Source organism: Sorex fumeus, unplaced genomic scaffold (genome assembly GCF_029834395.1).
Source record: "Sorex fumeus unplaced genomic scaffold, SorFum_2.1 ptg000010l, whole genome shotgun sequence".
Lineage (NCBI taxonomy): Eukaryota > Metazoa > Chordata > Mammalia > Eulipotyphla > Soricidae > Sorex > Sorex fumeus.
Genome location: NW_026606067.1, coordinates 44347012 through 44362484, shown reverse-complemented (window position 1 = coordinate 44362484; position 15473 = coordinate 44347012).

Below are 15473 nucleotides of genomic sequence, written 5' to 3'. Positions count from 1 at the left end.
ACGCCCTACCGCTGTGCTATGCATTATTAATTTTAATTACAATTATTAACTGTAGACTGTATCATGTTTTTTCTCACACTTTTTTTCCTTGAAGTTAAAAATTATTCATGTTTTCCTGTCTCATTGCCTATGGGCCCACTGCAAGTTGTTTGGTGCGCCTCCCAGCTGGTCCCAGAGGACTCCTGCTGATACCTCACCACATTTGGCCACGCAGGCCTGTGGTTCAGGGTGAGGGCCTGAGGATGTGCTGCTGCGTGGGTGCTGTGAGGCCAAGGAATACCAGAGCCACCCCCAGTGATATCTGGGGGGCACCACGCTCCTCCTGATGATGCTTGGGAGACCATAGGGTGCTGGGTATCAACCCAGATCTGCTGTACTCTCTCCTGGTCCCATGGCGGCTAAATCTTGACGCATTGACTCAGCTACACATTGTCAGACCTACCAGATCATTGATCATTTTTCCTTCTTTCCTGGCAAACTCCAGTCCCCGCTTCCAGTTTGTGCTGTTTTCAGACTCAGGTAACGTAGATGCAGTTTTGCACGGAGCCTGGGCATCATGGTTTTCCTGTGTCAAATCCCTTGCGTTTTGGTTTTATTTCTCTCTTTGATCTCTCGTTTTAATGAACATGGGAGATAAATGGTTGAGAACTTACATGTCTGCAAATTTCTTATCCCCCAGAGTTAATGAGTAGTGTCTTAGTCATCTTCAGTTGCCATAACAAAAAATGTCGAGACTTGGTGACTTACCAGAAATTCATTTTCTCACGTTCTGGAGGGCGAAGGCTGAGCTTGGGGATCAGGGTGGTTAGTTTCTGGTGACTGTTCTCTTCCTGGTTCGTAGTTGGCCACTTTCCTGAATGTGATCACCCAATTGATTAGGAAAAAGAACAAGTTCCCTGATCTCTTTCTAGAAGGGCCCTAGAGCTCCACCTTGCTCACTTGATCCAACCCTTATTTCCCAAATGCCACCACGTCGGGGTTAGAGCTTCATTCGCCATGAGAATTTTAGAGAGACACAATTCAACCCTTAGTTGTGATCAGCATGTAATTAGCATGTGATTGGTATGTAATTAGCATGTAATCTGCATGTAATCAAGAAATTACATGAAAATTACATTCTCTCAGAATTTTGAAGACATTGTTTTTTTTAAATATTATTTCTAGGTACATTACTTCTGTTGAAAAGTAACACATCATTCTTGTCTATCTTTTTCAGATTTTATTTCATTTTTTTTTTTATTTTTGCTTTTTGGGTCACACCTGGTGATGCACTGTGGTTACTCTTGTCTCTGCACTCAGGAATTACTCCTGGCGGTGCTTGGGGGACCATATAGGATGCTGGGAATTGAACCCGGGTCGGCCATGTGCAAGACAAATGCCCTACCTGCTGTGCTATCACTCCAGCTCCCTCATTATTGTCTTGAGACTTTACATAGTGCTTGTCTTTACTCTGGAAGCTTCTGTGGTCTCTCTCTGCTATGGTTTGGTCTTGGTCACTTGCTCTACTTTGTTGGGGCTAGGAAAGAGATCTTTTATTTAGTTGATTTGTAACCTATCCCGGCCTTTCCCCCTCACACTTTTAGAACAGTGTTTCCCAAAGGGGGTTACACACTGTAACAATCCTTGGGGGCGCTGGGGGGGGAGGGGGGAGGGGGGTTGTTGTTTAGGAACCTCTGGGCCCAACTGAGGGAAAGGGGAGATCACTTTCTGTTTGCTTAAAGAAAGAAGAGTTCCAGGGAGGTGTTAAGTGGTTTTTTTTTTAATTCTTTAAAAAATGGAGTGGAAGTCCAGCCTCTGTTGTTCTAGAGTAAAGCTCTATTTTGCTTACCACTTTTCTCATAGTAACAAGCTTTGACTCTGTCAACTTTTCTCCACTTTACAATACTTCTATTGAAATTGTACTTTGATGACGATGCTTCGCCTACATTTCTAATTTCCTGGAGCCATTTTTCCTTTTGTGTGGTAGTTTAAGCATGTCTACAACTTCATCAAAGTTTTCATCAGGAAAAAACAAACTGCAGAGTCTAATGGCCATCTGTTTGGGGGAGGGCTGGACCGAGTGACTTTCTTTTAATGAATAGGGGGAAAAAAGCACAAATGATTGTGTGCAAGTTTGGATAGAAGATCAGAAAGGACACTATGGCTTTCTGATTGCTTTTTCTCTGGATTACTTGCTCTAGGGAAGCCAGTTGCCATGTTAATGAAAATTCAGTGATGAGAGAGAGAGAGAGAGAGAGAGAGAGAGAGAGAGAGAGAGAGAGAGATGCTTATAGTGAGATTCAAGGTCTCCTGCCAACAATCATGTAAAGAGCCATTTTAAAGAGGATCCTCAAGCCCCATTAGTCAAGTATTCTGAACACTGCACTCCTGGCTGAGAACTCCACCGCGGTCTGATGATGTACCTGGAGCTAGAATCGTCCAGCTAAGTTGCTACCACAGAATCTAGACCCGTGGAGATTATTGAGATAGCAAGTATTTGTTACAAATGAAGTTTGGGGACAACTTTTTATGCGATGATGATAGATCAGTAACTTCGACTTCTCATGTTTCTTATTTTTATTCCCTCCTACCACCTGCTTCCCCCCTCCATTGTTATTGTTGCACACGCACTGGCTCTGATGCGGGCACATTCTCACTCCAGTGCTTACCACAGGGAGGACATGGTGCTCACACACTTGTCTGTCGTGCTCAGCGAGTTTGCAGTCCATCAGCTGGAACCCATGGAGGCACAACATTTGCGGGTGTGGTGTTCACAGATAGATGCTCACTGGAAGTTGCACTTCCTGGCCATGTTGCTTGTGCTTTTGTTTAGATATACTGTTCCCCCTCCCTGCCCCGCCACACCTGTGTGCCCTTAATTTTTTTTTCTTTTTGGGTCACACCCAGCGATGCTCAGGGGTTACTCCTGGCTCTGCACTCAGGAATTACTCCTGGCGGTGCTCGGGGGACCATATGGGTTGCTGGGAACCAAACCTGTGCCAGCCGCGTGCAAGGCAAACACCCTACCCGCTGTACTATCACTCCAGCCCCTGCCCTTTATTTTTGTGGTTCTTACAAACACCTGGCTCTAGTGTGGCCAGAAATGGTGGCATCAGACATTGCCAACAACTGGTGCCAGGGCTATGCATGTTGCATGTGGGTCACTGTGGATTTGAACTTGTGACTGTATGATTGCAGAGCCATCATTTGAAGTCCCACACCGTTTCTCTAGGACTAAATGTTGCTTTTTTTTTCTGGTGGCAGTGTTGGGTTTGGGGCCACACCTGGCAGTGCTTTGGGCTTACTCTTATTTCTGCCCTCAGGGATCACTCGTGGCAGGGCTTGGAGATCATATGGGGTGCCAGGGGGTCAAACCCAGATCAGACCTGCAAGGTACACACCCTACCTTCTATGAAATCTCTCCAGCCCCCTAAATGTTGCTTTTTTAAAATATTATGTTTTTGTTTTATGGGTTCCCTATCGTGTTATTTCTGATTATTAATTTCGTGTTATTTTACAAAATGTTAAGCTTTCTCCTCCTTACTGCTTTCTCTCTAATTCATTTCGGATTCTGTTCCATTTCTTAGATTCAAAGCATCTAAGAAATGGAACAGAGATACAGAATCTGGCATGGTGTTCGGGAAGAAGACAGAGAAATTGTCAATGTGTCTCCTATAGAGATCAAGTCAACTAAAATATGTGGAAAGGATGAAATACCCCAAGATAAAAGAGCTATGAATATGATCCAGGGTGTTTGTTTGTAAATCAAAAAAGCACTAAATGTATAAAATTCTTTAACCTAATTTATTTAGCTATCATTAGCACTGAAATTCCTGAATTTATACTATCTTTTGCAAAGACTTTTAATATAGTATGCAAGAAGTGCTCAATGGTGAATTTACGATGTTCTTATCCTTTTTCTACAACTATATAAAGGAAACCAAGAAGGTGTAAGATTATATTAGAAAATAAGTTTAAAACTTTACATATTGTTTGTATGGCTGAGTGGAATATTGAAATATTGGGTGAGAGTTTTCAGAATAAACTCACAGTCACTGGAAACTTTGTAGACTCCATTGTCTGTATCTTTGAGTGTGCTTCTTAAAACTTTAAATCCTTTTTGTCAGCTGGTAACGTTTTATCTGCCAAGGAATAGTATCAACCTGCTATTACCTATCTAGAAATAGTATAAACCTACTTAATGAAATGTAGTGTTCAGAACAATGCTGGTGTGTTATCGGTGTATGTTCTTTTAATGTCTCTCTTCCCTTTTTCCTCCTTCTTTTCCTCCTTTTTAACTTTCCCTCATCCACTTCATGTTTCTACATTAATAGTACATATCTATGTATTATGGTGAACCTGGAGTTTTTCTCTGTGGTACTGCAGATTTGACCAGTTTCATTCATCATAATTCTTTACTACCACCCCAGAATATTAGATCCTGGCACCTTTCTATGTTGTGTGTGTGTCCGTGCATGACTGTGTGTGTGTGTGTATGAGAGAGAGAATGAGAGAGAGAGTCATGATTAAATCTCTCACAGACAAGTTTGACTTCTGATAACATACCCAAATCACTAAACAAAATTTTATGATGTCTACTTTTTTAAAATAAACGAGTCAAATATAACAAAGGGCTATCCTTTATTATGTGCATCTCACAGTGCTATTGGAACATAAAGAGGGAGCTTTGATTCCATTATGATGGTCACTGAAGGACTGAAAAAATAGAATTCACCTGAAAGGGTGTGTGTGTGTGTGTGTGTGTGTGTGTGTGTGTGTGTGTGTGTAAATAATTCCAGATTGAGGATGTGTATATAGTAGAATATTTATTTCCAGATTGAGGAACAATATTCAACATTCAAAACTATTGACAGATGACAGTGTATGATATGACTGAAAACTGCAAAATTGCTAAAAGCAAAATTTGAGCATAGTATATATTAAAATTATATTCTAGGAACCAGGAATGTATGTAAGAGGTAGAGCACTTGCCTTGAATGTTTTAGCCCCTGGGCTTGATTCCCAATAGCTAACCCTCATTCCCCATTATATTCTAATCATTGAATCTCCAAAGATCAAATTATGGGTCTGCAAAGATAGTACGGTAGGTAGGGTGCTTACCTGGCATGCAACTGACCTAGGGTTCAATATCTGGCACCCCATATGGTCCTCCAAGCTCCCCCAGAACTGATCCCTGAGCACAGAGCCAGAACTAAGCCCTGAGCACCACTGGGTGTGTTCCTAAAACAAATCAAAAACAAAAAGCTCAAAAAGTGTTGGAGAGACAGTACAGAGGGTAAGGACTTTGCCTTGCACATGCCAACTACACCTTGATTCCTGGCACCACGTGTGGTCCCCCAAGCACTGGCAGAAGCAACCTCTGAGCATAGAACCAAGAGTGATTACTGAGAACTTCCAGGTGTGCCCACTCCCAACCCACCTCAGGAAAAGAGCAACAAATTGAGTCCTCATGTGACATCTGAGAATAATAAAGAGGAAGTGTTCCTAATATTTTGTAATTGTCTAAGTATTTAATAATTTTTTTAGTGTTTACCGAATAAGTTATAAATCTTGAAGAAAGTTCAGCAGTCAGGAAGCAATAATTTCTTTCTCAAATATAAGCACTATCTCTACTGTGCTTCCCTTGAGTACTGTGTCACTCAAATGTTTTGCACTTGGTGCTTCCAATTGTTTGCTGCCACCTAGTGTAATACAGTTGATGTAACTGTTTCCAATTAACTTGCTCCTCTTGTTCGTTGAGAGTATTGCCATTCAGAATTCGCAAACTGAAGTCAATTCATATTTGGATAAAAATCAATAAGTATCATAAAGACGGTGCTACCTGATAGTGTACACTGATGCCTTTGTGACTAGAGTTTGTAGTAAAATTGCGTCTGTGAAAAATCTAGTAAAATTCAAGATCAAACACACAAAATAAATGATAATTAAAAATTTTAGAGCATTAGGGGCCAGAGAGATAGTATAGCAGTTTTCCTTGCATACAGTTGTTCCCAGTTAAATCCCCAACATCTTATCTGGTCCCCCATGCAGAGGCAGGAGTAAACCCTGAGCACCATCAGGTTTGGGCCAAAAATTTAAAAAAAAAAAGAGTATTGTAAGATGGTTCAATAGAGTGGGATGTAGTTTGGAGCATCTTCTGTCCTAAATTCCTTTATTTGAGGGAGTTGGATCATTCCCAGCTGTGCACATGACTGACTCTTGTTTCTGTGCTTAGGGGTAATTCCTGGTGGTGCTTGGGGCACCATATGTGATGCCAGGTATCAAACTGGGGTCAGTCACATGCCAGGTAAGCACTGTAACCTTTGTACTATGTCTCCATCCCCTGAGTTAATTATTCTCCCCATCCTTTCTATATGAAGCAATTTTTTTCTTGGTATTTACTTTATAAAATTGTAGCTTCCGGATTTAAGGGAAATACAAACCTTAGAAAAACAATTTCTGAAGCAGGAGACATAGTCATGAAAGAGTTATTAGAGCAATAAGGAAGTTTAACTGGCAGTCATTCATCTTTTAGATCCGTATGTATACGGTTACCCCGGTTATCTAGAAATAGTAGAATAATTTCAGACTCACAACTTAATAGACTGGTTAGATTAAATCTAAACTTGTGTTTCAGCTGATGAAAGGCACAATATTTACTATTGGGGAAGATGCAAGTCCAGAAGGTAATCTAGAGTTAGGGTGAGATCAAATGGAATGAAAGAATCTAGTACAAGAGGTTCACACTTTTGAATAAAAAAATACCACAGGAGGGGTTGGAGAGATTTCTCGAAAGGCTGAGTGCATGCTTCGCATGTGAGAGGTCTAGGTTTGACCCTCCAGGAGGGACCCCTAGGCGTAGTCCTGAAAGTAACCCCTGAGCACTGCCAAATTAAAATAAATCAATAATAAGTAATGAAAACACTGTAGGAGCTGCAGAATATTTGGACTTCTCATTGATTAGTTACATTGCTAGTAAAACTACAACTCTTTTTTTATGAGGTAATTAATGAATTTTGAGAGGGCTTATGAAAACCAAACTTATTAACTCATAAATAACAGTACATCTAATGAGTACATTCTTAGGATATCTGAAAGCAAGGAACTTATACTTTTTTTTTGGTTTGATTTTGAGTCCACACTCAGTGGTGCTCAAGGGCTATTCCTGACCGTGTGCTCAGAAGTAACCCCTGGCAGTGCTCAGTGAACCATATATGGTATCAAAAACTCAAACCATGGTCAGCCTCAATACTATTTTCTCAGCCCCAGAGGATTTCACCTTTAAACATTAGCTAACTTTACTTCATCTGGAGGTAGCAACAAGGAACTACCTAATCTTACTAAGAAAATTAATTTTTTTTTGCAAATTGAGAATCTATCATAATTTTAAACTCATGGGATTTTGCAGCATGGGAAAGAAGATTCAAGCCTTTCATCATTATTTTTTTTCTTTCTTCCCCCTGCCCCATTTTATATTTCCCCTATAATCTATCTAAATATATTTATTCAGTGCTAGTGATTTACCAACTTTCTCAAAGGCCTCTTATCAAAAACATAAAAGTATGGGTAATGTGCCTATATCATATTAAATATGTTTTTGTATCTAGTAACTCATATAGACCTCTTATGCATTCGGTGACTTTCAATGTGCTTGGATGAATGAGGCCTGGCAGCTCCGTACAGCTGATCCCTAGATCATATGTTGTCTGGGACTTTCCTTAGTCTATAATGTCAACTGAAACAAACATTAGGCCAGCCTCTTGGATCACTCCACAGTCCAGATGAGATCGGGCGCGTTCAGGGTGGTATGGCCATAGACTCCATCGTCCAAAGGTAGGAGGAAGTTCCTCTGAAATATTAAAACTCAACCAGACTGTGGAAGGAGCTCTCTCTTATGTAGTGTTATAGACAGACAGACAGACAGACAGATGTAAAAAAGCATATACTGAAAATACATGTAGTTCTCCCCCACCACAGATTCTGCTGCCTTGAGACTGTACTTCCCCTTCACCTCACTCACCTCAGTAGTTCTCTAGAAACAGTTCATGGTTCCATGGACAGGGAACAAGACTAGGACAAACCAGTCAAAAACTCCATGAATACTGGGAGGATTGTGTGATCAAGAATATGGATGGCCAAGAGATGGCTCAATGGCTGAAGGCCCTTACCTGACAAGTGCAAGGTGAGTTCAAACCCCAAGGCCAATGTATCTGCTGAGGTGATCAGAAGGGGCATTCCCACCATGTGGGACCCCTGGGAAGATCCCACAGAGAGGATCACTCAGGGGTTTAGGAAGCACCCAGGGAAATGTGAGGTTCAGTGCTTAATCCCTACTACTGTGCATACTTGAGCTGTTTTTGAGTGTCCCATAGTCTGGGGTTCCTGCTGAGGGAAGAAAACCAAAGAAATATATATATATTTAAATCTCATAACCATAATCATTATATTATAAAAGAATATAACATTATTAGAAAGAGCACAATTTCAACATTAAGTTAATTCTAAATTGAATAAATTTAACGAACAATTGCCTGGATTGTCCTTATTTTGTTATCTTTTTTTTGGTTAAGATTGGAGAGAGGAGGGTTGGGTCACACCAGCCTGTTCTGAGAACTTCTATCTCTACACTCAGGACTTATTTCTGGCTCTAGTAAATCTGAGTTATTTGGGGAGACCATCTGGGTTTCTTAGTAATAAAACTTGGATCAGCATCAGGCAAGCCAAATGCCCCACCAGTTCTTCTGTCTTTCTGGTCTTCCTCACCTTTTTGAAAAAATCATCCATACTTCTTATACCTGAGGATGTGTGTGTGTGTGTGTGTGTGTGTGTGTGTATGTGTGTACACGAGTGCGTATGTGTGTGCGTGACTCACCTATGCACACATAGTGTTGGGAAGGCTTCTCAAGGCTTTTCATGAAACTGAAGTTAAATTGTCAGCTGGGTCTGTAGTTGTCTAAAGGACTGACTAGGCCGCTGGAGCCACTTCCAAAATAAGTTTATCATGCAGTTGTGGGCGGAAGACTTTGATTCCTCACAGTGACTTTCCAGAGAGATGCCTTCGTATCCTGACAGGCTAGATTCTCTGAATGATTTTAATGAGAAGACAAAAGAAAAGCCATACTTTTTTTTTAAAGACACATTTTATTTTAGGATCTAGTTTTCCTTTTGTTGGGGAACTATACCTGATGATGCTTGGAGCTTACTCCTTCCTGGCTCTGTGTTTAGGGACCACTCCTGGCATTGCTCAGGAAGTCATAGGCAAATGCCAGGGATTAAACCAGAGTGAGCTGCAGGCAAGGCAAGTACCTTACCCCCTGTACTGTGACCCCACTCTTACTTCATTGTTATTGGTTTATTTGGGGTTGGGTGGTCGGGGGCACACCCAGCGATGCTCAGGGCTTACTCTAGCTATGCACTCAGGAATCATTCCTTGGTGATGCTCAAGGACTGTATGGATGCTGAGGATCAAACCTGGGCATGCAGCATGCAAGGCAAACTCCCTAGAGCACTGTATTATTGCCTCACACCCCTCCCACGCCCTTCCCTTTCACTTCTATGGTGACCAGAGACCAGACTAACTGACCATCACATGGACCAAGACTGCTACATGCTGGGAATTAACAACATTTAAAAAACTGGGCATCTAAACTTCACCTATCAATAACTTTGTCCATCACAGTTCTTTAATTAAATTTTTAAAAAGTTTCATTGTATTTTTAAAAACTGAATCATGGTGAGATATACACTGTTACAAAGCTGTTCATGATTGGGTTTCAGTCATACAATGTTTCAACACTTGTCTCTTCTCCAGTGCACATTTCCCACTACCAAGGTCTCCAGTTTCCCTCCTGCCTAAAAAAACCTTTTTAATTAAAAATTATTTTAAAAGATCCTTGGTCATCTTGGACAACCAAGGTTATCATAAACAATGACAATATTCAGTGTTAACAATTTAGAAAACAAAGCAGTTTTATGGAAAAGAAAAAAATCCTGGGTTCAGATATGGAAGAAATTTATATTATCATGAAACTGCATAAAAAGAGACTTAAGGAATTATAGAAAATGCTCCAAAAATATGCCTAAAAGTTATCAGATAAAAAAATCTGTTATGAAATAAATAATTGCATCCTTCCAAAGTTCACAGGTTAAGGTCTTACCCCCTGATAATGTGATGGTACCAGGAGATAAGAGACTGGGTATGAAATAAAGTTTATGCAACACCACGAGTGTGGGGTCCCCGAGATGTGAACAATGGCTCCCATACATGACGAGGCCAGACTCTCTCCCTGCTCCCATCCACTACCCCACCATGAGAAAAAAGAAAATGGCACCCGTCAACCAGCAAGTTCTAACTAGTGAATGTGCTGGTGCCATGATCTTGGACTTTCTACCCTTGTCTTCAGAGCTGTGAAAAATGAATGTCTGTTGTTCAAATATATGGTATTTCTCAGCAGCAAATAACTATCACAGTAAACTCAAATTAAGTTGCCCCATAAAGGAAACAGAGGGCTTAAAACAAAAAATCTAAGTTAAACCTTGGGTATGACAAATCTACAAAGTCAGGTGCTATCTTTCTGGCCCCAAGAAATGTTCAAATTTATTAGTTTAATACAAAGTTACTATCTCGGTAAGCTAGAGTGATGCTTCTCAAATTTGACTATTTTTAGCCCTGAGATTGCACATATAAGGATTCTCACATTTTAAAAGGCGCTAAATATGTGTGAATATTTTAGAGGAAAGTCGTGAATATTTTGCTACCTTTTTGTTTTACATTTATTAATTTTTTGTACATTTTAACGTTATTAGCAAGCTGGCCATAGAGGGGATCCCTTGCTTCACTCTCAAGGACAATCACAAGGGCCGGGGATGAAGCTCAGTGGAAAAGCAGTTGCCTTGCATGGAGGCACTGGATTTGATCCAGAAAGCAAGCACTGTCGCACTGTAGCACTGTCCTCCCGTTGTTCATTGATTTCTTGAGCAGACACCAGTACTGTCTCCATTGTGAGACTTTTTGTTGCTGTTTTTGGCATATCGAATATGCCACGGGGAGCTTGCCAGGCTCTGCCATGAGGGCGGGATACTTTTGGGATCTTGCCAGGCTCTCTGAGAGGAACGGAGGAATCGAACCTGGGTTGGCTGCATGCAAGGCAAACATCCCACCTGCTGTGCTATAGCTCCAGAACACAAGACAAAGCAATACAATGGTCCCCCCAAAACTCTCAATTAACTGGGAAGACAGGACACGGAAACAGCTTCCATAGCTCAGGATGAGACTGAGACCCCCCTTACCTGAGGAGGAGACTGCACCTTATTGGACAGGATGTGGGCGGAGAGAAACACGGGGGCTGCACGCTAGGTTGGGACATAGTTGATGGGGTAGCTGGGCCAGTAAGAGCCCTGGGGAGGGAAGAGTGGAAACAGTTTGGAGGCACGCACTGGGCCTAAGGGAACCCCGTTTAGAGTTGCTGAAGTGTTCCACTAGGTCAGGAACCCCATCAAGGAGAATAACACAGAAATTGTTCTAGACACATGCCTCTGCCTGTGCCCTCAGAACTTGCACTGGCATTATTGCAGACAGACTGCCAAGTCTTAGATCTTGAACCCTGGATAGAAAGAACATTGGTGGTGCCACAGCATGAACCAGTTCTCTGCAGTCTGTTTGCAACAGCAGTTGGGCCCCAGTGCTCCCTAAACTGATGAATCTGGAACCTTCTTTAAAGCACTTAGTACCAAGAGAAGCCAACAGTGGGAAAGAAAAGAAAAAAGGACCAGAGCAATAGGACAGCAGGTAGGGCGTTTGCCTTGCACACAGCCAGGGTTGATTCCAGAATCCCATAAGGTCCCTGGAGCACCACCAGAGTAATTTCTGAGTGCAGAGCCAGGAATAACCTCTGAGCATTGCCAGGTGTGACCAAAATACCAAAAAATAAGGTAAAAAGGGAAGGAAGAACGGAGAAGACTGAAGAAAGTATAGTGGGTAGGGTTCTAGCCTGCACAAGGTCAACCAGGTTCAATTCCCAGTTCCCCACACGGTCCCCCAGAGTCTGCCACGAGTGATTCCTGAGCGCAGAGTCAAGAGTTACTCCTGAGCATTACTGGGAGTGGCCCAAAACCCAAAAAGAAAAAAAATAATAAAGAGATACAAAAGTCACACATGAGCTTCTGGAAAAAGCAAGCTTGTTTAATTTTGTATATTTCTGATAAAGTTGGGAAAAAATAAAGCAACTCTTTATATGTGTGTGTGTGTGTGTGTACATGAGGTGCTTGGATCAAACCCAGGGCCTCACACATACAAGGCATGTCCTCTACCACTGTCACATCCTCAGCAAAATAGAAGAATCAGAAGCAACAAAATGGGAAGAGAAAAAATTGAAATATATGGAAAGTTAAGACCTCAAGAGAACATGAAATCAACAAGGAGAGACCTCTTCAAGACTGAGTTCAAAAACATGAACGATTACATCTCCCTATCATCAATAGAGTTCATAACAGTTTGGAGGCATGCACTAAGCCTCCAAAATATAGTAACAATAAAAAAAAACTCAACAAAGTGAAACAAGTAAATTCAGAAAAACTGATAATCAGAAGTGACTGAACTCACAAAAATAAATAACTCAGAAATAAAATCAATGAAGGTGGAAGAAATTAAAACTATAAATAAGAAAAACATGATACATGAGATAATAGTTAGAGAAAGCTATGAGAAAAAAAGGTAGTAATGAATCAGTGAGTTCAGAGATCACTTAATCACTTAATCACTTAATCCCCGTTATTCATCGATTTACTCGAGCAGGTGCCAGTAACATCTTCATTCATCCCGGTTGCGTGCTAGTGGAGCCCAATGGTATCTGTTCATTCTAGGAACATGCAGAGCCTCAAATCGATCATTCAGGGTCTTGACGAAAAGTCTGACCATCTTGTAGGTGGGCGTCCACATGATCTTTTGATGTCCCGTGGAATCCAATCAGTAATGGCTCTAGTTCAGCGGTTGTCTGTAAACCTCATTACGTGTCCAGCCCATCTGATTTTTGATGCCTTGGCAAATGAGACAGCGTCCCTGATTTTTGAGTGTTTACGAAGATGAGAACTCCAGATTCTATCTCTCATTTGAGTGAATCGTGATATTCCAAGCATAGCTCTTTCGATTCCTCTTTGAGAGACCCGAATAGCGTTCTCATCCTATTTTCGTAGGGCCCAGGTCTCTGAGGCATATGTTAATGCAGGAAGAACAGTGGAATCGAAGAGATGTGCTCGTAGCTGGAGTTTCTTTGTCCTCTTAGTTATTTCTTCAACGCTCTTGAAGGCATTCCAAGCCGCTCTCTTCCTCCTGCGCAACTCAGGTGCCAGGTCATTCATCATGTTGATTTCTCGACCTAGGTATATATAACTGTTGCATTTGGAGATGGTGGTTCTGTTGAGAGCGAATGGAGCGTCAGGAACAAGACTGTTTCTCATAAACATTGTCTTTGTAAGATTCAGCTGTAGTCCGACCTTTCCACATTCACGGTCAAAGTCGTTCAGCATTTGTGCCGCTTGGCTGATGTTTGGTGTTATTAGAACGATGTCATCAGCAAAGCGGAGGTGGTGTAGTTGCCGACCATCTATCTTCACTCCCATGCTTTCCCATTCCAGTTGTTGCATGATGTTCTCGAGGGTGGCACTGAAGAGTTTTGGTGAAATGGTATCACCCTGCCGAACCTCTCTCTTGACATGGATGATTACTTCTTTGTAGAATGGTGAGATCCTGGTAGTGAATCCGCAATAGAGCTCACGAAGGATCCTGATGTATTGAGTTTGTACACCCTGATTGGCTAGGGCTTCCATGACCGCTTCCGTCTCAACAGAATCAAAGGCCTTCTTTAAATCAGTGAACGTTAGACAGAGTGGCATCTTGAACTCCCGAGAAACCTCAATGAGCTTAGTAATCATGAGGGTATGGTCGATGGTACTGAATCCTTTCTGGAATCTGGCTTGTTCACACGGTTGTCCTTCATCTAGTGTTCTGCTAATCCTATTCAGAATGACTCTAGTGAACAGTTTGTAGATGACAGACAATAGGCAGATTGGGCGATAGTTGCCAATGTCGTGGATATCTCCCTTCTTGTATAGTAGTACAGTCCTGCTGGTTTTCCATTGGGATGGAACCTTGCATTCAGACAGGTAGCGTGTGAAGAGCCGAGCCAGTGTATTGATGAGTACTGATGGTAAGTTCTTCAGGTGTTCAGGTCTGATCTTGTCTAGGCCAGGTGCTCTTTGTTTCTTTACTGACAAGATGGCATGTTGGATTTCGGAAGGGAGAACATTGGGAACAACATATCCATCATGTGGAATGTGGTATGTGGGCAAGTGGACATGGCTATTAAAGAGATCTGAGTAGAAGTCATGAGTAATCTTCTCCATTGCCCTTCTGGAAGATGTGATAGATCCATCATGATGTCGGAGGGCAGTCATCTTGGTCTTGTAGTTGGTGAAGGACAGGCGGGCAATACGAATGCTTTTCCCAGCTTCTGCCGCATCTACCAGCACTGCTGCTCTCCTGTTTTTGAGGTCATCCTTGATGGCTTCTCTGCATTGTTTTTTTTTCTTTTTTTATTAGTGAAAAACCATGAGGTACAGTTATAGGCTTACAAATTTTGTGCTTGGGTTTCAGTTATACAATGATCAAGTGCCTATCCCTCCACCAGTGCCCGTCATCCATCCCCACGGGTCCCAGCATCTCCCCCCAACCCTCATCCCCCCCCGTCCCATCCTGCCTCTGTGGCAGGGTATTCCCCCTTGTTCTCTCTCTCTTCTTTTGGGTACTGTGTTTTGCAAGAGAGGCTTTGAGTGGCAATCATGTTTGGTCTATCGACTACTTTTAGCATGCTTCTCCCACCCTGGGAGGGCCCTCACAACACCCTTCATTTGGTACTCTCTTCTCTATCTGAGCTTCCTTTTCACCTAGAGCCTGTGGCTGGCCTTCCATTCATGGAGCAAAATTCCTGGTACTAATCTCAGCCATTCCTGGGTGTTACTCTCCCTTTTTGTTGCTTTATGTTCCCCAGATGAATGCAATCTTTCTGTATCTATCCCGCTCTTTCTGACTCATTTCGCTTAACATGATACTTTCCATGTAGTACCACTTGTATGTAAATTTCATAACTTCATCTTTTCTAACAGCTACATAGTACTCCATTGTGTAAATGTACCAAAGTTTCTTTAACCAGTCATCTGTTCTTGGGCACTCAGGTTTTTTCCAGATTCTGGCTATTGTAAAGAGTGCTGCAATGAACAAACAATTGCAGATGTCACTTCGACTATACCTTTTTGCCTCTCTGGGATATATTCCCAGGAGTGCTATAGCTGGGTCAAATGGCAGATCAAATTCTAATTTTTTGAGAGTCGTCCATACTGTTTTCCAAAAGGGTTGGACCAGCCGGCATTCCCACCAGCAGTGAAGGAGGGTCCATTTCTCGCCACATCTGCGCCAGCACCGGTTGCTTTTGTTCTTGTGG